Genomic DNA, 23746 nt, shown 5'->3' on the forward strand with positions numbered 1-23746 from the left:
TTTGCATCCAGAAGCAAATGCAACCCGCATCCGAGGGTCGCAATTCGACGCTTCTGTGCATGCGCACGACGTCATTTTGACCGTCTGCGCATGCACGAGCGGTGAAACCCAGAAGTAACGTGCTCTGTTACTTCTGGGTCACAGCAGCATGCAACCTGAAAATACTTATCCCAAAGCTACTTCAACCCGAGGTATGACTACGTAAATCTGGCACCGTGACCTGGCAACTGGAGCAGCTGCTGCACATTTACCTGTAAGCTGTCTTGACTCATAGAATCAAAAGATCATAGAATTGTAGAGTTGGAAGGGACCTTGAGGATCATCAAGTCCAATCCCCTGCTATGCAGTTGTTGTTGTTGTTGTTAAGGTAAAGGGACCCCTGGCCATTAGGTCCAGTCGTGACCGACTCTGGGGTTGCGGCGCTCATCTCCCTTTACTAGCCAAGGGAGCCGGCGTACAGATTCCGGTTCATGTGGCCAGCATAACTAAGCCGCTTCTGGCGAACCAAAGCAGCGCACGGAAACGCCGTTTACCTTCCCGCTGGAGCGATACCCATTTATCTATTTATCTACCTATTTGCACTTTGACGTGCTTTCAAACTGCTAGGTTGGCAGGAGCAGGGACCGAGCAACGAGAGCTCACCCCATTGCGGGGATTCGAACCGCCCACCTTCTGATTGGCAAGCCCTAGGCTCTGTGGTTTAACCCACAGCGCCACCTGCATCCCTTGTTGTTGTTGTTACCCACTTTTTAATCTAAGGTCTCATGGTGGGTTACAACAATTTAAAATCCAGCATTAAAACCAGTTTAAAATTAATTCTGCGGGACCGTGAACCAGCCCGAGCCACAAAAACTTTGCTGACCCCTGCTCTAGCCCCTTCTGTCATTCTGTCACCAAACTCATACCATTGTAATTTGTACATGGGGAATGTTTCCGTTGGAGTTGGAGAGCTGCCCTTGAATGATATGTTCTTCTCACTTGGCCAGGAAAGCATCTGAATTATACTCCTCTGCCTCGGGATCCGGCTGCTCAGGTGGTTCGGTAGCTGAATAGGAGGCATGCTGAACAAGTGGCCGAAACGCATCCAGGTCATATGCTAAGGCAGATGCTGCATCCATCAAAGCAAAAGACAGAGCCAGAAGATGCCTCTTTTATGAACAGCCAGCCAGGCATGATCAAGAAACCCAACAGAAGGGAAGAAATTAAACTCTCTCTCTTTTCATCCACACAGCCCTTTTCCTAGCTCCAGGATAGGGAATTAATTTACATCCTTGGAAGAACCATATTTTGAATATGATACTGATTTGGCAGATGAACCTTTCGGAGTATCTGAACATATGTCTACCAGCCTCACTGCACTCGCAGTTGAAGAGAGAAAACCCACAGCCCTTTCCCTTAAACTCACCAACATCTCTAATCTGCAGGATGCGAAAATGAGGTTCTTAAATTGCCCCAATGGGCACAAGGCTTTTGACCAGAAAGGGCTCGAGAGGCTAAAATTCATTAGAAAAGATTTGTTTTAAAGACATGAGCAGAAGGCCAGTGTGTGTGTTTCAGTTTAGGAAAGATTTGATATCAAGCAAATTCAATGGTGCATTATACGCGAATGAGTCTTGGGGAAGGGTGAAAAAATGAGTAGCACATGCAAAGAATGATTACACGATGAGCAAAACAGAATAAGCATATGCAGCTTAACTTTTAAACCTTCTTCTACTCAGAATAACAATATGCAAGCTTAGAATGAAATAGTGAAGTCTGAAGCTCACCAAGTAATAAAATAATCAGATCTGTACAGAAGGCATGAGGAAATCTTACCCAATGTAAAATTATTAAAAGCAGCAGGAATTGAATCTAAAAACAAAGTTTTTTCTATCTGTGTCTGTGTTCCTCACAGAACCCTAGCCCAATGGTTGTCATTAATTTGATTTTGAATTGATTTTAGAATGCATTTCAATTAATTGATTGGGATTTTATGTAAATTGTGTTACTTTTATTGTTGTTTGCCGCTCTGAGCCTGGCTTTGACTGGGGAGGGCAGAATATATATATATATTTAAAAATTAATTAATTAAGTTGCAGTGCAGGATTCCATCCTCCACCAAGAATTCTGGGAGATGTAGTTTGTTAAAGATACTGAGTGTCCTTATTTTCCAGGGACAGTCACAGATTTACAGAAGCCATCCCAGTTTTGGATTTGATCCTGGAATGTCCTGCTTTTACTTAAGACATCCCTATTTTCATCAGAGAAATGTTGGAAGGTATGGAGTTATGTGACCCCTGAGCCAAGAGATAAGTAACTATACAACCTTTAGAAGAGAAGACATCTGGGAAGTTTTTTAATGCTTAGTATTTTATTATTTTTTATATATGTTGGAAGTTTTCCAGAGTAGTTGGAGCAACCCCATCAGATGTGCAATGTATTATTATTATTATTGTTATTATTATTATCCGGGAACTGTAACTCTGTGAGGGGAATAGGGGTTCCCTGAGAACTCTCAGCACTGTTAATGCTCCCAGAATCCTTTGTAGGAAGCCATGACTGTTTAAAGTGGTTTCATAGTGTTTTGGATGTGTGGTGTGAATATGGCCTTAGAATCAATACAATAGTGCTTTAAATATATGGTGCAAATAGGGCCTAAGAAAGTTTTCAACCCCTTTTTTGGGTGGGTGTGCTTTGCAGAATCATTGGACCACACAAAGGCTCACACAACTAATCCTCTTCTGAGTTGTTGAGAAAGAAAGAAAGAAAGAAAGAAAGAAAGAAAGAAAGAAAGAAAGAAAGAAAGAAAGCAGGAATCCTTGGAAATGCTAACACACCTCTGACCTCTCTGTTAATCATCCAAATAATGGCTGCAAAGGTTATGAGAAAACAGCCCTTCGTGTTCCCATCCCTTCTCCCATTTAGCAAGCGAAGATCATAACCTTCAGAGCAGGCGCGGCATTTGGGTAATGAATTCCTGCTGACTGCTTCAGAGGGTGCTTTTGTTTTTGTGGGGTTTTAGCGGGAGGGGAAGGACTTATCTTAGAAAGTCTCTTTGCTATTGGTGTGTTCACGGAGCAATCGTCCCTAAGTGTCCCGAATGTCAAGAAGCAATAAGCCTCATTGGCTTTTATGGCCTTCATCAGCACTTTCCTCAGTGCTCCATCTTCTTAAAGGCCATAGTCATGCCCATATTTCCAAATAGTGGGAAGTTAACTCTGGCAATAAAGCAGACCAGGGTGCTTCTGTGTGGCTCAATCACAACGGCCATTTCAATGGGCAGCAGGGCGTTGCCAGATACTTAAAAGGCTCATGACATGAACGTAGATTTGCTTTGACAGTGTTGTTAAGTGGTTACAGCATCAGACTAGGAGCTGGGGAACTAGGGTTCAAATCCCTACACAACCATAAAGCTTGGACCAGTTCCTCTGTCTCAGCTTAGCCTATCTCCCAGGGTCACAGTGAGGATAAAATGAGGAGTGGGGAAAATATGTGTGCCTGTCAGGGACTGGGCAGAGGAGGAATGGTGGAGACTGTCTCCACAGCCTGACCCTTCAAGGAGAGGAAGGGAGTTCAGAATTACAACAGGGGTTTGAGGGAGGTCGCAGCTGAGATGCAGATGAGGAGGAAACCTGCGAAATAATGGGAGAGGAGGTGAGGGAAGAAGAAGCCCCAGGGGAATGACAGCTGATGGGTTCAGTGTCTTTAGAAAGCATTCCAGACCCCCAACCCGAGAACCCAGTGAGCCTTGAAAGTAGGAGAGCAAAGAAAGTAGGAGACCAAAAGAGCAGAGGGCACTTTTCAGCACCTGTAAGAAGCTGGAAAGGGACGTGGGTGGCGCTGTGGGTAAAACCTCAGTGCCTAGGACTTGCCGATCGTATGGTCGGCGGTTCGAATCCCCGCGGCGGGGTGAGCTCCCGTCTTTCGGTCCCAGCTCCTGCCCACCTAGCAGTTCGAAAGCACCCCTAAGTGCAAGTAGATAAATAGGTACCGCTTTATAGCGGGGAGGTAAACGGCGTTTCCGTGTGCTGCGCTGGTGCTGGCTCGCCAGAGCAGCTTCGTCACGCTGGCCACGTGACCCGGAAGTGTCTCCGGACAGCGCTGGCTCCCGGCCTCTTAAGTGAGATGAGCGCACAACCCTAGAGTCGGACACGACTGGCCCGTATGGGCAGAGGTACCTCTTTACCTTTAAGAAGCTGGAAAGGGAGGGGTGGAGATTCACTCGGGGCAATGCCATTATTCTGAGCATAGCTGTCAACTTTTCCCTTTTTTTAAGAGACATTCCCTTATTCCAAATATTCGCAAGAAAAGGGAAAAGTTGACAGCTATGATTTTGAGAGGCTGCATTCCCTAGCCGCTCACTGTGAATACAGTGGTACCTCGGGTTACAGACGCTTCAGGTTACAGACTCCGCTAACCCAGAAATAGTACCTCGGATTAAGAACTTTGCTTCAGAATGAGAACAGAAATCACGCGGTGGTGGCGTGGTGGCAGTGGGAGGCCCCATTAGCTGAAGTGGTGCTTCAGGTTAAGAACAGTTTCAGCTTAAGAACGGGCCTCCAGAACGAATTAAGTTCTTAACCCGAGGTACCACTGTATTGAATAAAAGCAGGTGGTAAGGATTTTTCCTTGTCTTCTCCATTGCTGGCCAACCTGCCGTGAGGGTTGGTTCCTCTGCCTCCTGACAGTGCCAACTTGAGCTCCTTAGAGGGAAAGTAGGATTAAAAAACGCAATAAATAAATGTATAGATATGTATAGATATATATATGCCTTTGAAAGGGCCTTTTCTGCAGTGGCTCCCCATCTGTGGAATGCTCTCTCTGGGAAGGTTTCCTTGGCGCCTTCACGATACAACTTTAGGTGCCATGCAAAAGTGTTCCTCTTTCACCATAATTCTGGTTGATTTGTTTGACAACCTATGCCCTTTAAAATTTCTTTTGGGGGTTATTGGGTTGTTGTTATTTTTATTTTTATTATGTACTTTGTGGTTTTATCCTGTGAACTGCCCCGAGACCTATGGGTATAGGGCGGTACATTAATTCAACAAATAATAACAATAATAAATAAGATTGGTAGGTGGTTGGAGTCTCGCTGTAGTATAGATATAATGGGGATGATGGACGCTGCCAGACCTGATATAAGGCAAAGTGAGTAAGTTTGTTCTGATTATAGGAGCGGCGACAACTAGAGATGTTGGAGAATTCTAATGGGAAAGTGAGCAGAAATTGCCAGCATTTCGTTATTTCTCCTCTTACGAGAACGGAAATCAGTCCAGCAAATATTCAATGGTTGCCGCTTCCAGTTTGCAAACCATACGTAACAGATTGCATTTCTCCTCTTTTGCACTGCTTTTTTCCTTGGCACTGAAATGAATGGGATGGAATCATTGCAATGGAAGTTGCACAATTTCACCACAGTGAACAGTGGAGCGATTAACATAGTTTTCAGCAGAGGACCAAACTGCAGCAGAACGGAAACATTGGTGCGTGCAATGAATAAAGGACAGGGTGCACCATGTATGGTCTCCGACAAAGGCTTGCTACCTGAGATGGGGAACTCTCTCCTCCAAAGGAGGAAGCATGTGGCAACAAAGAACGTCAGTCCACCAGGAGCGGGCGAATATTAGCACAGATAACAGCTCGACTCCTTTGTATTCAAAATCATTAATCACTTGGACATGATGAATCTAGCTAGCAGAAGGGAATAAATTCCAGATAATAAGTTCTAAAGTAATGAATAACTCTTGGCTGTGAAGGGGCTTAATGACTTTCCTTGTCAGAATTCAGATTTTATTATTAGCTCTGCGGAACAGGCAGCCGGCCTGAAGAGCTACACTTACAAATCAATTTCACTGCTCCTTCATAATGAGTCCCTAATTGACCCCAATTTCTGATAGAGTCGCATATTTCCTTCCATACTTTATTTTAATGACATGTATATTAGAGGATTTAGTGACTGGGCATAAAGGAATTTACTTTAACTCTGTGTTGCCGTTCGCCGACTTAAGGCGCGAGCATAAATTACGCTGAGTGCATTTGCTTTGATGGCTGGGAATGTATTTTTTATATCCCTTTGCAGATAAGATTTGTCTCATTTTGTTACATTAAGCGATTCATTCATCTATCTAATTCTGAAGAAGACAGGTTGGCGAGTAACAAAAAGCACTCTGCTTCCCAGTATAATCTTAATAGTTATGGGCGGTTAAATACTTTGCTTAACTTTCCCTGTATCTCCAACTGAAGTAGCATTCAAAGCGACTGTCAAATCCCCTACAAAAGGAATGTAAGGAGCTCATTACAAGGCCAGATTTATTTCTCTACTATTCTCTATTCCAGGGATGAAGCATCTTGGGCCTGGGGGACAAATTGCAGGGGGTGGGACTAGATGAAGCTCAGGGTCCAATCCAACTCTTCAGTTCTATGATTCCATACCCTCCAAGATTTCCTTGATGTAAATTTCCTCGATCTCCTATTGCATAACAACAGTTGTTGTTGCTGTTGTTGTTTTACTTATGTCCTGCCCATCTGTGTGGATTGCCCCAGCCACTCTGGGTGGCTTCCAACATACCTAAAAACACAACAAAACATTAAACATTAAAAAAACCTTCCCTATATAATGGTACCTTGGTTCTTGAACTTAATCCATTCTGGGAGTCCGTTCAACTCCCGAAACCACTCAAAAACTAAGGCACGGCTTCCGATTGGTTGCAGGAGCTTCCTGCAGTCAAGCAGAAGTCGTGTTGGACGTTTGGCTTCTGAAAAACATTCGCAAACCGGGACACTTACTTCCAGGTTTGCGGAGTTTGGGAGCCAAAACGTACGAGTACCAAGGCGTTCGAGAACCAAGGTACAGGGCTGCCTTCAGATGTTTTCTAAAGGTTGTGTAGTTACTTATCTCCTTGGTTCAGTGGTTGGATAACTCCATACCTTCCAACATTTATCCAATGGAAATGGGACATCCTAAGGAAAGCAGGACATTTCAGGATCAAATCAGAAACCGGGACGGCTTCTGTAAATCCGGGACTGTCCCTGGAAAATAGGGTCACTTGAAGGGTCTGTGATTCTATGAATTGCGACCCTCGAGGGTCTGTGATTCTATGAATTGTGACCCCTCTCACTAGGCCATGCCTGTCAGAAGTCCTGCTTTCAAGGCTGGGTTATGGTGGATCGGGCCCCTGGTACAGTCCCTCCTATATATGATCCCCTTCCCCTCAAAAGGAATGCATGAAATAAGCTACTGCAAAATAAGTAGCATAAAGACTAACAAATCTAAGCTTCCAAACATTGCAAAATATACTATGAGTTTGTGGTGGTTCACAACTCTTGGCAAAACTCTTAGTCATTCCCTGTGGCTCCTAAGCTGTGGAACTCCTTCCTCGCATATGTGTGCCTGGAATCTTCATTATATAGGTGTTTGCTCAAGATTTACTTCTTTGCCCTGGCTTTTGACATTCAAGGAGCATGTTTTTTAGGACTTGGTTTGTTTTTTATGATTGTAAGCTGTTTTAAATTAGTTTCAATACTGTGTTTAATGCTGTAACCTGCCCTGGGACCTTCTGTTGAAGGACAGGTAATACGTTTACAACAACAACAACAATAATAGTCACAAGCAAAAACATTTTGCCAACATTGATAAACAAAAGAAAATCTTCTGAGCACATGCAGTTCCACATTTTAAGCTCACTGAATTTTTCACTGGTTTTGCTGACTTCTGGGCTTGGACCAGTCACCAACTCTCAGCCTAGCCTACCTCACAAGGCTGTTGTGAAGATAAAGAAGGCATTAAAAATGGCTTCAGCAAGGGGACTTATTGCTGGCATTATAGACATCGAATTTGGTTCCTGTTAAGTTGTGGGTGAACATATCAGACAACACAGTGATTCTTCAAACAGCTTTTGTTTATTCACAGGCCAGAACAGAACTGAACTGAAGGGTTCAGCCAGCCTGCTTATAAAGAGCTCCACTAGAACGCAACAGTAACCATTTTCTGTAACTAGCCAATCACTGAACGTCACTTTCGATCCTTTATTTGCATATGTGGACCTGAACTATCTACAGTATCCCCCTGCTGGCCCAGGGTGAGAACTTCAGTACATAACAGTTCCTTTAACCAGGGTACTGCATTTTTGTACCATTAAGGGCCATGTTTTTCTGCCCACCCCATGCAAATTTGTACAGTTCTAAGGCTTCGACCAATCTTAATCTGGTCTGATTCCTGGGTGGTCTAGGTGCATAAGCTCCATTTGTATCCAGTTGAGTTTATTCAAAGGTGAGTGTGCACAGGGGATTGGTTCTTAAGGAAGAAATCCTATAGTGTTTGCGTTACAAAACCCATTTTTGCCAGCTTAACTTGTTGGGTTACCAGGTCACATGACCAAGCTGAATGGATCCAGATTCTTAGGTCATAGAATCATAGAACTGTAGAGCTGGAAAGGAGGGTCATCTAGTCCAACCCTCTGCAATGCAGGAATCTTTTGCACAACGTGGGACCCATGATCCTGAGATTAAGAGTAGCTCTACCAACTGAGCTATGTTGAACTGGTCACACCCCTGATAAAGGTAAAGGGTAAAGGGACCCCTGACCAGTAGGTCCAGTCGCGGCTGACTCTGGGGTTGTGGTGCTCACCTCAGGTTATTGGCCGAGGGAGCCGGCATACAGCTTCCGGGTGATGTGGCCAGCATGATGAAGCCGCTTCTGGCAAATCAGAGCAGCGCACAGAAACACTGTTTACCTTTCCACCTATTTATCTACTTGCACTTTGATGTGCTTTCGAACTGCTAGGTTGGCAGGAGCAATGGGATCTCACCCCGTCGAGGGGATTCAAACCACCAACATTCTGACTGGCAAGTCCTAGGCTCTGTGGTTTAACCCACAGAGCCACCCGCGTCCCTCCACCCCTGATACTCCCCTGTAATTCTCCTTTCCATGGCTTACTCTGATCCTCCCATCCCAGTTCAGCAGGGTTGGGGAAAATACGCTGAGCTTTCCCCAGGGCAGTTAAAGGTATTTCAGGTATTAAAGTGTTTCCCCACCCTAGAGATGGAGAAGGACTTATTTCAGACCTCATTTTAAGCGGACCAACCTAATTCACACCTTCCAGTCTAATGCATAATTAGAAGGTAATTATCCTTTGAATTTTGTGCTTTGCAGAATTGTGTGAGACAGTTCTTGACTTTAAGTGGGGGGAAAGTACTGGTATGTGTAAACATACATATTTCGGGATAAAGCATGTTCAGAAATGCGTACATCGAGATGAAGTGGATATTTAAATGTTAATCTTCATACATTTTTCTTCTTCTTTTAAGATCACAAAATAAAGAGGGAAGAGGATGGACTGCATTTATGAATGACGGCATGTGAACTTGACCTAAGCCCAGAATGGAGTGACCTGGGTTGCAATCATTTTTATTAGTTTCAAAGGCTGGTTATTGCTCACCGGGACCACATAACACTGGTTCTGAGAGATCTGCATTGGCTCCCAGTACGTTTCTGAGCACAATTCAAAGTGTTGGTGCTGACCTTTAAAGCCCTAAATGGCCTCGGTCCTGTATACCTGGAGGAGCGTCTCCACCCCCATCGTTCTACCCGGACACTGAGGTCCAGCACCGAGGGCCTTCTGGCATTTCCCTCATTGCAAGAAGTAAGGTTACAGGGAACCAGACAGAGGGCCTTCTCGGTAGTGGTGCCCACCCTGTGGAACACCCTCACTTCAGATGTGAAGGAAATAAGTAGCTATCCTATCTTCAAAAGACATCTGAAGGCAGCCCTGTTCAGGGAAGCGTTTAACATTTAATGCTGTATTGTTTTTCATACTTGATTGGGAGCCGCCCAGAGTGGCTGGGGAAACTCAGCCAGCTGGGCGGGGTATAAATAATAATAAATGATGATGATGATGATGATGATGATGATGATGATTACTTCTGACACTCACAACATAATCTCTATCTTCCCCACGCATCTAAATCTATTTTATAATTGTGTGTATTCTGAACTTCCAACCTTGCAGATGTTGTTGGACAACGATTCCCACTATTCCTGACCACTGAGCATGCTTTTTTGGGCTGATGGAGTCCAAAATATACATTGGGAAGAGGGGCCACGTCAGAAAAGGCTGCTCCAAGTCCTCAACACCTCGAGTTTGTTGTTGTTGTTGTTGTTGTTGTTGTTGTTGTTGTTGTTGTTGCTGTGCTTGTTGTTTTCCTCCGAATAGCATTTTCCACTTTGGGGCTACATCCCCATGTCAGCTTATTCCATTTCCTCAATTTCCCCCTGACTGCCAGGTTCAGCATTCTAGCCGAGTTTTCGCAAAACATAAAAAAAAAATCCAGTGCCAGAAAACTAATGGAATACAGCGCAAGTTTAGCACTCATTTCTGTGTTATTAGATTCCAGGGGGGGGGGATCTGTTTGCAGCCTCCTTTAAGTGGAAAAAATTGCAGGAGTAAGTGAGACGATATTTGGGGGAAGCATATCAGTGTACAGGTCTTTCCTGCTGTTTTCAGGAGGGGAAAAGAGAGCACATGTTTAGGGGTTGTTATGTACTGAGTTGAATAGGATCCAAAATGCAGCAGTCTGATTGGTCCTAGAAGAGTAGGCTTCAGAATGCAGCCGTCTGATTGGTCCACAGGAGCCATGCCCCCAGGAGGCGTGCCAGCCCCCCCCCCCCACCTGCTCTCCACCACTGTTTATGGAACACAATCTTACTCGGCTATGAGTGATTGTCAAAGAAGAGGAGGAGGAGGAGGAGGAGGAGGAGGAGGAGGAGGAGGAGGAGGAGGTGTGATTCCTTCATTGCAGGGGAGTGGACCAGATGGCCCTAAGGCTCACTACCAACCCTACAATTTTATGATTCTATGAGTGTAAGGGATTTCAACCTGCAATGCAATGGTGAGCTAGGGGATAGTGCATTGGAAGCCCACTATTTCTAAAGTTTATTGCTAAAATACTCAAGGCATTTCAAATGTTCAGTTTTGAAAAGGTCATAGAAAAAGTGAAGAGAGTTGAATGCAGGCTGTGGGCAAGTACTCGGGTGCCATTTTCATGCATAGCCAATTTAGCCATTCCTATAAATATTGAACTGTCCAGATCCCCAAAGTTCCCGTTCTTTTCTCAGGCTGCCTTTCTATCAAATCTATCCAGATTTCTACCCAGAATCCCTGCTGGTTCTTATCCATCCAGATTTCAGCTGAAGCCTATTATTCAGTTCAGTGAAGCTTTCAATATGCAGAGCTAGGCTTTGCTGGGAGTGAAAACCTTGATTTGTTCATTGCGTTTTCAAAATATTTAGCACACTCAAATCCAAGGCATATTAGTGCTGTTTTGCTATGCCACGGAAACCCTTGTGACTGCCCTAATTTGACTATAGGTGTAAGAACCACTCATTAAACCATAATGCCAGTGCCAAAAGCTAGCACAAAAGTTTCATTATGCAAACATGAAATTGACTAGGAGGGCTAATGAGGATAGCAAGATACCCCAGGTGTCAATAGAAAACAATCTATTTCTAACATAGCTCCTCTTTGGGGACATTTCTCCATCTACCATAAAGATTTTGTTTACCGATTTCCTGTTGCTTGTTAAGCAGAACAGCCATGGAGGCACAGGAAAAAAAATGGAAGTAATACAAATTGGGAGAATAATTTATTCCTTTATTTTATTATGTAGCAACCATTTCTAAAAGCCCCCTGAAATTCCACCGTCCATTTCAATTTCCCATATTTGTTTCAAGATTCAAAATGTTGTCCAGGTGCTTTCTATTTAATAAAATACTCTGGCTGTTGTTCACAGTCAACTTGCCCAGGTCGGGCCAGGACCACGAGCAGTTGTAATTAAATCTGAACTGAGTTGCTTGAACTGAAACTGGAAATTGGAGCTGGAAACTGCAGGCAGAAGACATGCCATTGCCTTCCGTTAAGAGTTTGGGTGTAATCCTTGACGCCTCCCTTTCCATGGAGGCGCAAGTTACAGCAACAGCCAAGGCGACATTTTTCCACCTTTGTCGCATCAAGCAGTTGGTTCCTTACCTTTCCCGCCCCGACCTGGCCACAGTGATCCATACGACGGTCATCTCCAGGCTTGACTACTGTAATTCGCTCTACGCGGGGCTGCCCTTGAAGCTGTCCCAGAAACTCCAGCGGGTACAGAATGCTGCAGCGAGGCTCCTCATGGGGTCCCTGCCATGGGAGCATATTCACCCAGTGCTTTTCAAGCTGCACTGGCTCCCGGTGGAGTACAGGGTCAGATTTAAGGTGCTGCTTTTGACCTTTAAAGCCCTTCACGGCCTAGGACCCTTGTACCTACGGGGCCGCCTCTCCTGGTATGCCCCACGGAGAGCCTCAAGGTCCATAAATAGCAACACCCTAGAGGTCCCAGGCCCTAAGGAAGTTAGATTGGCTTCAACCAGAGCCAGGGCCTTTTCAACTCTGGCTCCGGCCTGATGGAACGCTCTGCCTTATGAGACCAGGGCCCTGCAGGATCTGATTTCTTTCCGCATGGCCTGTAAGACAGAGTTGTTCCGCCTGGCCTTTGGCTTGGAGCCAAATTGATTCCCTCCCTCCCTCTCTTTCTTTTTTCTTTTCCTTCTCCTGCTGCAATGAGGCTACATTTTAATATTTTAATGTTCCATTATTTTAATGTTGTATTTTATTTTTGTTTTTAAGTTGTAATCATTCATCTTGTTTTTATTATTGCTTGTAAGCCGCTCTGAGCCCGGCCTTGGCTGGGGAGGGCGGGGTATAAATAAATAATAATAATAATAATAATAATAATAATAATAATAATAATAATGGCTCAATTGTCCGGACAAGGACAGAAAGTCTGCTTCCTAGTCATTGGCCTGTCCATTCCAGGGGATCCACACTTCCTGCCAGTCACAGTAGTTGCACATCTTGTTTTCTCTGCCTGAGTCAAGAGAGCTTTGAGGCTTGACCTCACAGTCCAGGGAAGCTCACTAGGCTGTGTACCTGCACCAAACCTTGAACTTGCCAGAACAGCCACCTTTTTAAAAGGCAGGGAAGGACGTGACCATTCAGATGACCTAGAAAACTAAGGAAGGGGCCCCCCAAAAGCCAGAGGCTTGTCTACTTGGCTTGATGGGAAAGGAGATTAAGATCAAAGATTATTTATGTATGCCACAGCTGCTGCAAGGACTTTGTTGGCCCAAAATTGGAAATCAAAAGAAGTGCAAGTAGATAAATAGGTACTGCTCCGGTGGAAAGGTAAACGGCGTTTAAATGCACTGCTCTGATTTGCCAGAAGCGGCTTAGTCATGCTGGCCACATGACCCGGAAGCTGTACGCCGGCTCCCTCGGCCAATAAAGCGAGATGAGCGCTGCAACCCCAGAGTCAGCCACGACTGGACGTAATGGCCAGGGTCCCTTTACCTTTAATTCCTCCAAAGATTCCTGGGAACTGTAGTCTGTTGAAGGCACTGGAAACAGTACCTGGGGGGGGGGGGGTACCCATAATAAATAATCCCTACAGAGCCCAGGAAACATTCCATGCATATGCAATTTAAATGATACAGTCAAATATTAAGCAGGCTTATGTAATAGCTTAGAGCTGATAATACCATGACATCGCAGAAAATCTTGTAGATATTTGAGAGTCCTTTTTATGTGTATTTCAAAATGGGTTCTGCGCAGTGGCAGAGGAACCCTCTCCGGCACCTGGGGCAGGACGCTGAGGCGTGGGGCGAATCACCCAGTGGCGCACGTGCGACGTCCGTATGGACTGGTCATGTGTGGCATCCTGTATGGAGTGTGCATGTGTGACAGCCCATACAGTTGCTGTGCAAGAGGCAGTCCATATGGACACCCGTACAGACGGCGCACGAGAGTGGCGCCCCTACTGACTGTGCGTGCCCTCGGCCACTCTACAGCTAGGGAGAAGCAGGGGCCATCTTGTCAACCCCCCAGTGGCACCCGGGGCGGACCGCCCCTCCACCCCCCACTTCGTACGTCCCTGGTTCTGTGACTGGTTTTAAGGTTTGGGGCAGCTTGAGACAATACTGTTGGGTTAACAGAGAAATGTACAATTTGGTGTGCAGACAGCCAATTTGTTTCAAGGTCACCAAACTGCTCCTTTATTTGTTCTGAAATATCCTTTTTGACGTCAGGTGACCAGAACCATACATTGTGTGTGTGTGTGTGTGTGTGTGCGTGCGCGCGCACGCGCACACACACACACACACACACACACACACACACACCATAAAGGATGCGAGTTCTGTGTCTATTTCCTTGAATAGAACTGACAGCTTTGCTCTTTCAGATGTTTCCTCTTTTGTGAGGAAACACTGGGAGCCCCGGGCAGCCACAACTTATGCGCTGCTAATTTGTGTTTGCATGTGCAGCTTCTGTATTTAACAGATACGCTGACATATTTCACATCTCAGTTTAGCAGCACTGCAGCCTTTGTACCCAAGGGGTTGATATTACCTTTTGCTATAATTGTGCCACCTTTTGCAGCTTGGTACTATACCAGCTGTTGGAGAACATATGTCACAAAGGAATTTTCTTCTGCCTCCTCCTCACATTTAGCGGCATAATCTGCCACTTATTTGGACCTACCTGTGTGATTCATAACCCTATTTCTGATGTCCGGTGTGAGTTATTCTTTTCCCCCCAATGTGTTTAGAATGAGCTGTATCCAAGCATAGCCACACTCAGAGTAGACCCATTGAGATGAATGTGACTCGCGATGCAATCCTAAGAGCATAAGAATATCCTGTTGGATCAGGCCAATGGCCTATCCAGCCCAGCCCTCACAGTGGCCAATCAGATGCCCACCTCCCCATAAATTTGTCTAATCCTCTTTTAAAGCAATCCAAGTTGGTGGCTCTAACTGCCAACTGTCTACTCAGAAGTAAGGCCTATTGAAGTAAGTGGAGTTGAGATTTCAGCCTAACTGAAGTCCATTAATTTCAATGGACTGATTCCAAGTAGAACCTAGTTGGATCCGCCCCAATGTTTATATATAGTGCTTTTCTGTGGAAAATATCATAAACAAAGCACTTTATAGAATTTGACCCAGAGTGAAAACCGTACATGCTGATCAATTAAAAAAAGAAGTCTACTATACTAGAAAGGGAAGTAAAAACAGCAAGCACCTATTAAAAGCCTGTGAGAATACAAATCATAGGACTGGATTTAAGTAGCTGGCTCCGATAACAGAACCCCATAAGGGCTTTCGTTAGTGAAGAAGCACGAACTCAGGATGAAAGGGAGAAATGAGCTAAGAGGAAGGCATGTTTTGCAAATCCTCACAGTGATCATCTCCTGCCCAGAAGTCTCCTTCCCCACTGTAGAAGGACGTGTGGATCCAGAATTGGCCTTCACAGTCATGGACACACTGTTAAGACCATATCAGGAGGAAGAACTTTTCACCCGTCTCCTCCTCCTGTGAGCCCATGGGAAAGTGGTGAGACAAGTGGAAGTATGGACGATCCTTTAGTCTCCAAGACGCGTATGAGAGTTAGAAGCAAGGATGCCTTGCCATATCTCTGCTGAAAATAGATTCCACAGCATGGAACCAGAGACACTAAATGCCCAACCTCTGATCCATTTGGTCCTCTGGAACATGAAGGACAACTCACCACACATCTCTAAGGGATCTCGGTGATAGGGGTGGTATATAGTGACTCGGACAGTCCTGACATGCTATGACAATCCTAAATGTCTTGAAGTTAAAGAAAGCCCCACACACCCTTGGGGTTGTCTGTGCCTGGTTTTGTTCCTATTTGCATGACATTAGTGCATTGGCACATAGGGAGCAGGGAAGCGGTGCATCTATTAAAGAGAATGGCTCCAGCCTTAGGAGTCCATGTGAGTAGACGTGGTCCTGGTTCAAAACACATAAGCAAAATGCTGGATGAGGCCACTGATGCACTCATGAGCCAGTAAGCAGGAATTTTATAAAGCCATACAGAGCTCTTGTCAATAGCACTTTACATTTTACTGACATATATTCCGCTGTAATCTGGTTTGCTCTTATTGGAAAATGCTATGAATTGCTTCTTTCGTGGCAGTGCAACTTTCCCGGGAGACACATTACCAAGTCAGAGAGAGAGAGATGGAGAGACAGAGAGAGAGAAGGGGAGGGAGGGGGTTGGGGACATTGGTAGTCTGCTTGGGAAGCAAATGAGACAGGAGTTACTTGAGAAGAAACTGCTTGATCCTAGGGTTTAGCTGCTGTGGTGTCATCAGCTATTTGAAATGGCACCAAAGCTCACAACTGAAGACGTGGTTCAGAACCAAATCCCTCAAGGCATTGTGATCTGAGCTTAAACGGCCTTGAAGTCCAACTCCCAATGGTTTGAAATGCTATCAGCCCAAGTATAGACCCATAAGATCATTTATATCATCCAGGGAAACTCTACTCGTTGCAACACACCGCACCACTGCAAACTGTGGAGAACTGCATTTCAGACTGGTAAAATGAAAAACAGAGAGAAATGGCCTAGAGCTGGAAAGAAGGATGTGGCGTTTGCTTGTTTGTTTGAAAATGTCTGTACAGGGGGAGAGAAAGAGTTAATATGTAGACCAATAGAAAAGCCAGAGGCGGAGCCTATCTGTTTATAAAAGGGCTTAGCCCGAGATTAGTTAGTTAGTTGGGTGGGTGGGTGGTTGGTTGGTTGGTTGGGAAAAGGCAGTTGGGAAAGCAGTTGGCAGACAGTTGGAATTAGAAAGACAGTTAGTGCAGTTGGTTCTTGTGAGAGGGGAGGTAGAAGAGTTAGAGACAGGATAAAAATAAGACTAAGAAGGTAAAGAGTAACAATGTTTTGAATAAACAAAAAAAAAATTCCTTCCAGTAGCACCTTAAAGACCAACTAAGTTAGTTCTTGGTATGAGCTTTCGTGTGCATGCACACTTCTTCAGTTACAGCCGTATCTGTTCCAATGCTACAGACAGAGACTCTCACCTAAGAGATCTACAGCAAACCTTTTTAGAACTAAAATACCCAGCAGATGAAGTTAGACAACAGATCACAGAGCCAGACTTATACCCAGAGAGAACTTGCTGCAAGAGAGACCCAAAAAAGAAAATAACAGAACACCTCTAGTCATCACATACAGCTCCCAAGTTAAAACAGTACAACGCATCATCAGAGATCTACAACCTCTCCTGGACAATGACAGTTCTCTTTCTCAAGCTCTGGGAGGAATACCTTTCATTGCCTACAGACAGCCACCCAATCTTAAACAACTCCTAACCCACAATAATACTACAACCAGACTTAACACGGACACTGGCACCAGAGCCTGCAATAAACCCAGATGCCAACTTTGCTGCCACATACACCCGGACAACACCATTACTGGCCCCAACAACATCACACATACCATCTCGGGACTATTTAATTGCTCATCGTCTAACATTGTGTATGCCATCAAATGCCAACAGTGTCCTTCAGCTCTCTATATTGGACAAACAGGCCAAACCTTACGCCAAAGAATAAACGGACATAAATCTGACATCAAGAATCACAAGACAGAGAAACCAGTAGGAGAACACTTCAATCTCCCAGGACATTCTATACAAGATCTCAAAGTAGCTGTTTTACTACAAAGGAATTTCAGAAATAGACTGGAAAGAGAAGCTGCTGAATTGCAACTTATTACCAAACTTAAAACCATGGAGAGACCTGGTCTGAACAAAGACATTGGATTCTTATCTCATTATACATGACAAAGCCATTTTTCACCTTCTCACCCCTTGCTTTTTCCTGAAAGACCTATTGCAGTCGTTAAGAGTCGTCAACAGGCTCATCACAGCTATCTGCCAATCACCCATTCCCACCACCCTTCTGAGTAATACCCCTCCCCACCTTCTCACTATATAGAAGGATCTGGCAACTTCTGTTTCAGTGTATCTGAAGAAGTGTGCATGCACACGAAAGCTCATACCAAGAACTAACTTAGTTGGTCTTTAAGGTGCTACTGGAAGGAATTTTTTTTGTTTTGACTATGGCAGACCAACACGGCTACCTATCTGTAACTGGAACGTTTTGAATGCAGTTAAAGTTTATTTGTGTCTGCAATAAACTACACTCTTCTTTGTTAAATTAAGAACCTGACTGAGACGAAGTGATTTACCGGGGAGGACCTGGTTGGTGGCAGCGGATTAGTGGTGTACGGGTCAATAGTCCATGAGACGACCGGGGGCTCCATATCAACGCCACAAAGGTAAAGCCCCTACCAGAGAAGAATGGCAAATTAAGCTGTTGGAGTATGCCAAAATGGCAAAACTGACCGGAAAGCTCAGGAACAAAGAAGACAAAAACTTCAAGAAAGAATGGGGAAGATTTGTACAGTGGTACCTCTGGTTGCGAACGCCTCTGGTTGAGCACACTCAGGGTTAAAAGCTCCACTAACCTAGAAGTAGCTGCTCCTGGTTGCGAATTTGGCCCCAGGATTCGAGCGGAAATCGTGTGCCGGAGGCACATAGCGGGAGGCGCCATTAGCGAAAGCACGCCTCATGTTACGAGCGGCTTCCGGTTACGAACAGACCTCCGGAACGGATTCTTTTAGTAACCAGAGGTACCACTGTAATTTATTTAGGAGAACACTGTAAGCAAATGAAAACATTAGCAGGATTCTAATAACACTTGTAATGTAAAAAATACCATAGACAATATGGAGAGATGTAAAATATGGATGATGAAATAATATGCAGTTGAAAATGTTGACAATAGGACCCATAGAAGGGATGGTGGGAAGTCTGGAAACTCAGAGAAATCTCTAAATATGAATATTTATTTGGTATTGTTATGACTTTACACTTGTACAGTGGTACCTCTGGTTAAGAACTTAATTCGTTCTGGAGGTTCGTTCTTAACCTGAATCTGTTCTTAACCTGAGGTACCACTTTAGCTAATGGGGCCTCCCGCTGCTGCTGCGCTGCTGGCATGTGATTTCTGTTCTCATCCTGAGGTAAAGTTCTTAACCCGAGGTACTATTTTTTTTAATAATAATAATAATAATATCTTTATTGTCATTACCCCCTCTTGGGGACAACGAAATTATTTCTGGGTTAGCGGAGTCTGTAACCTGAAGCGCCTGTAACCTGAAGAGTCTGTAATCCGAGGTACCACTGTAAAATCAAATAAAAAAATATTTCAAAAAGAGAGAGAGAAACAGAGAGAAATGAAACTGGTAAATCCTTTGTAAATCCCTAGCTGTACCATGTGGTATATGTTAGTGTGTGAAGTCACCAAACTGGACTCCTTCACCCTCTTTGCTGTGAGTAATCATATCCCCTCAAAATTAAAGCTTGGGCTTCTTCTAAGCAACGAGGGGAATTTACTTACACATTTCCGGCAACAACTCGCCATGTTTTACTTGCCTCCTATCGCCTAATGGATACCTTTCCTGAGATACAGCCCATGGTTGTGCATTCTAGGCAGTAGTGGTACTAAGCTATCAGTCATCTCTTGATGGAGAGATTGGAAAGTGTATCATGGAGGAGACCAAAATCAAGTTTCCACAGGTGAATCCCCATGTGGACGTGCCATATGGATCCTTGAAAAATCCATTATTTCATCTCACATCCGAGACTTGCAAAGCTAGTTATGGGAGTTACAATGTTCCCCCGTTCCATTAATGTTAATTGGGAACTGGGAGTCAAAATCTCCCTGGAACTCTGAAGAAAGAAAGGAAAGATGCTCGGCCTGGAAACTAATTAGAAGGAAAGGTTAATCCTATTCAAGGAAAGAAAGATGGGCCATGCTGACACTTAAAATTCTGTGAGTGAGTGTGTGTGTGTGTAATATAAGCAGACAAGTTGTGTGAAAATGCAGGGCACCGTAAACTTCATTCAGATCTCATAATGAGATGTATTGTCCAAAGAACATCATCCTGCCCCTTTCCCCTAAACCTTCATTATGAGGAACGGCTAAGGGAGCTGGGCATGTTTAGCCTGGAGAAGAGGAGGTTAAGGGGTGATATGGTAGCCATGTTCAAATATATAAAAGGATGTCACATAGAGGAGGGAGAAAGGCTGTTTTCTGCTGCTCCAGAGAAGCAGACACGGAGCAATGGATCCAAACTACAAGAAAGAAGATTCCACCTAAACATTAGGAAGAACTTCCTGACAGTAAGAGCTGTTCGACAGTGGAATTTGCTGCCAAGGAGTGTGGTGGAGTCTCCGTCTTTGGAGGTCTTTAAGCAGAGGCTTGACAACCATATGTCAGGAGTGCTCTGATGGTGTTTCCTGCTTGGCAGGGGGTTGGACTCGATGGCCCTTGTGGTCTCTTCCAACTCTATGATTCTATGATTCTATGATTCATACAATGTCACACAAATTCATGGAATTTATACCTGAGAAAATGTAATTTTTTCACATGTTTGAACACAGAGCCTTTGGTAACCAACACTGGTGGTTTTTGTGAAAATCTGGCCCAAAGTAGAAGTTAGACTTGCCCCCTGGTGATTACTTGGAAGAGGAGTTCTAGTATTGTTTTATTTTTTTACAGGTCTGCATCAGCTTTGTCTGTACCCCAAATTGCTGGGCTTCTTTGGGGAAGGTTCTCATGATTCCAAGTCAGATTGCACCATAAATAAAATTTCTCGAGCTGGATTCCCTAAGCTTCTGAGTCTTTCTCTGGCCTTGGCTGTCTAAAAAAGATACATGGCCACCCTCTCCCTGCCACCCCAAAGAACCAAACCAAGATGCTCAAGGAAATACCCTGGCCTCAAGGTGGGAGGTGATTTAGAGGAAATTTGTTTTTCAGGACAGGTCTAGCTTTTAAGCACAGTTACTTATTTCTCCAGGGCACTCTAATCACAGTGATCTGGGAGAGGATTAAAAAACTGTGCTTGTTTGCTTCTGTTCATGCTTTCCTATATTCAAGTTACTGGAGAAATCTCCACTGTAGACCCAAAAATCCATGTAGAGTGAAGAAGCCCACTACCAAACAATGATCATGGATGGTGACATTGCCCTCACCCTAGTCTCTCTTGAGGATTCAGTTGAATCAATGGATTCTCTCTCTCTCTCTCTCTCTCTCTCTCTCTCTCTCTCTTTCTCCTTCCCCACCACAATCCACCCCTCTCATTACCAGCTCCTGCTTCTCACATGCATCTGTTCCCTCTCATCAACTAGTGGGTCATCACCAGTTCCAAATTCTTTTTTGATATCCCGTTTAAAAATACAAAGAAACTCCCAACTAAAAACATGAGAAGAGCCCTACTGGATCTGACCCTTTACCTCTCTTCTCCAGTTTCCTGTTTCCCACTGTGATCAACCAGATGCCTACAGGAAGGTTACAAGCACAGCACGAATGCCATCACACTACTACCCAACAGAAGAATCATCAGTCACTGATATATGCTACACCTTAGATGTTGGTCATTATAAATTTGATCTGTGGTTGCAGCTGGGCATCAATAGGGGAGAGTGCTCTTGTGTCCATGTCCTGCTTGGGGGACACTGTGAACAAAGATGGCTTGTCTAGATGGACCTTTGGTCTGATCCAGTAGAGCTCCTATTATTTTTGTTATGAAGATGAGATAATAAGACTTGAACAAGGCCATCCAGTGAGGTCATGGCTGAGATGGGTCATGAACCCACATCTGCGCCCAGCACTGTTATCCAGTTGGACCAAAGCTGGTTCTCATACCACTTAATTCCACTGAAGAACGAGTTAATCCTTCCTGTCCTGTTCTTATTTACAGCCAGAGGCTTACATTCTTCCTTGCCAAAACTGGTTTCCAAGGCTACCACCGTGTGCTACCTGAAAAATCCAGGCCTGGTTTAAATATATATTTGTCAAGCCATTTGCAATTCAAATGCAAAAGTTTGCAGCAAGACTGCACTGCATCAATCCTGAACAAACAACTCATCAAGCCCTATAAACATGGCATGATCCCAGCAATGAGAAATGAGCTCTCGCAGCAGAAGCCTATAATTATCATGGGACTGACAGGCGCATTGAAACCTTTTGGAGCATATGGGTAATTAATGAAAAACGATGACAGTACCACATCAGCAAGCGTACCCAAGTGGCTCTTCTAAGGTTTGGCTGCCTCTTGCTGAATTCTGGTACACCACTTAATAACAGCCATGGAAACATTACTTTAACACCAGTTGGATGATGGAAGGTACCCTGGGGCAGGGGCAGGGAAATGAGAAATGGAGGGAGACACCAGCCAAATGATTTGGATGGGGAGTCCTAAAGTATCTCAGTTTCTACTGAAGTTGATGGCAACATTCCCGCTGACTTCCAAAGCGCCAAAATTCCTGGGTAGACTGTCTTTGAAGTGCCCCCAAACTTCTTGCAGTAATTGAGCTGTACGGTCCAGGAAGCCTTTTCAACAAGATTCCCAGTATGTTCCTTGGGTATTAGGCTAGCTTTCAGCAACAGGGGTGTAGCACCAAAAGCAGTCGGAACCCCCAGCACCACCAAATAATAAAAAAATAATAATAAATTTTATTTATATCCCGCCCTCCCCAGCCTTAGCCGGGCTCAGGGCGGCTAACAACAATAAAACAGTACAAAAGTACAGCATAAACAACACTCTAAAATCATTCATTCTAAAATTAATTAATTAAAACCCTTCCCTAGTGCCATGTTAAATAGGGCTGCCATACGTCCGACAGTTTGTCCTGGATCTTAGGCAAGTCAATTGAAAAATCGCCCCATTTTTGCGTTTTTGTTTCTGTTGGTTTTTTTTAAAGCTCACACTTCTGGGGGTTTCCTTAAAAAACCTCAGGGTGTGCCGATTTTTACTTTCTGAAATATGGCAACTCTATAAATATCCCAAGAAAGCGATCTGTCTTTATCCCAAGTCAATTTGTTGGCCCAGTAATGTCTACTTTGGTTGGTTGTAGCTTTTCAGTGTCTCAAGCGTATCTCCATTATCATCTGCTCCTGTAAACTGGAGATACCAGAGATTGAACTATTTATTCCTTTTATATAATGAAATTTATATACTGCTTGATTGTGAAATAGAACCTCTAAGTGGTTTACTACAAAGCTTGGAAACATCAGCATTCATAGGCTCTACCAGCAAGCTGTGACCTCTTTAGCCTGACTCCAGTCACCTAGGCTCTCCTCAAGATGACTGGAAGGGTGATAAATGTTTTCTTTTCAGAGTGGGACTTTGCCTGAGTTCTTTCATCTTGATAGCTACCTGTTTACTCAATATGTTTTTTAATTGAAGATGTCAGTGGTTCATCATAGAACCTTCAGCAAGTTCTCTATCATTGAGCAATGGCTTTCTCCAAAGCTCTGTTGACACGTAGCTGCTTTCTACTGGCTCAGATCACTGATCTATTTGGCCTGACATCCAGTCTGGTGGACAATGTGTAGTTGTATAGGGTCACATTCTAGCCTTGTCCCCTAATAATCCTTTAAATGATATCCAAGGCATATGGCTGCAGGTTTATGAACAATAAGGCTTCATGCCATTCACAGCCTGCCATTTTACATGCTACTCCTGATAGCTTTACTCCAGAGATTAGGCTTTTTAGAAGACAGTAAATGCTGGTTACAAAGGCTGTATGCAAACTCTAGGCCTGGCGGCAGCATGCCATTGTCACTAGGGAGCAACTACAGAGGCATCTGGTTCGCCAGTGTAGGAAGCAGAGTGATGAACTAGGTTGGGGTAGCCTACATGGAGCCCATCAGGCGTTGTTGAACACCAGTTCCCATTAGTCCCAGTCAATCTATTTTCAGTCATTATGGGAGTTGTAGTCCAACAATATCTGGAGGGGACTATGCAGGCAGGTGTGTCCCAGTTTCCACCTGTGAAATCCAGGAAGGTATG

General features: G+C 44.3%; 2 long non-coding RNA genes across 2 annotated transcripts in view; one reads left to right on the top strand and one right to left on the bottom strand.

Moving 5' to 3' along the window:
* LOC144327374 (uncharacterized) overlaps nucleotides 1-23746 on the bottom strand; it is a 682853-nt gene that overhangs the window by 616684 nt on the left and 42423 nt on the right. The gene's annotated exons all lie outside the window — the stretch shown is intronic.
* LOC144327373 (uncharacterized) lies at nucleotides 16627-20641 on the top strand. Its single transcript, XR_013392456.1, has 3 exons — nucleotides 16627-16741; nucleotides 18048-18163; nucleotides 20452-20641. It is a non-coding gene; the product is annotated as an uncharacterized LOC144327373 (long non-coding RNA).

The sequence above is a fragment of the Podarcis muralis genome, chromosome 4 (genome assembly GCF_964188315.1).
Source record: "Podarcis muralis chromosome 4, rPodMur119.hap1.1, whole genome shotgun sequence".
NCBI classification, from domain to species: Eukaryota; Metazoa; Chordata; class Lepidosauria; order Squamata; family Lacertidae; genus Podarcis; species Podarcis muralis.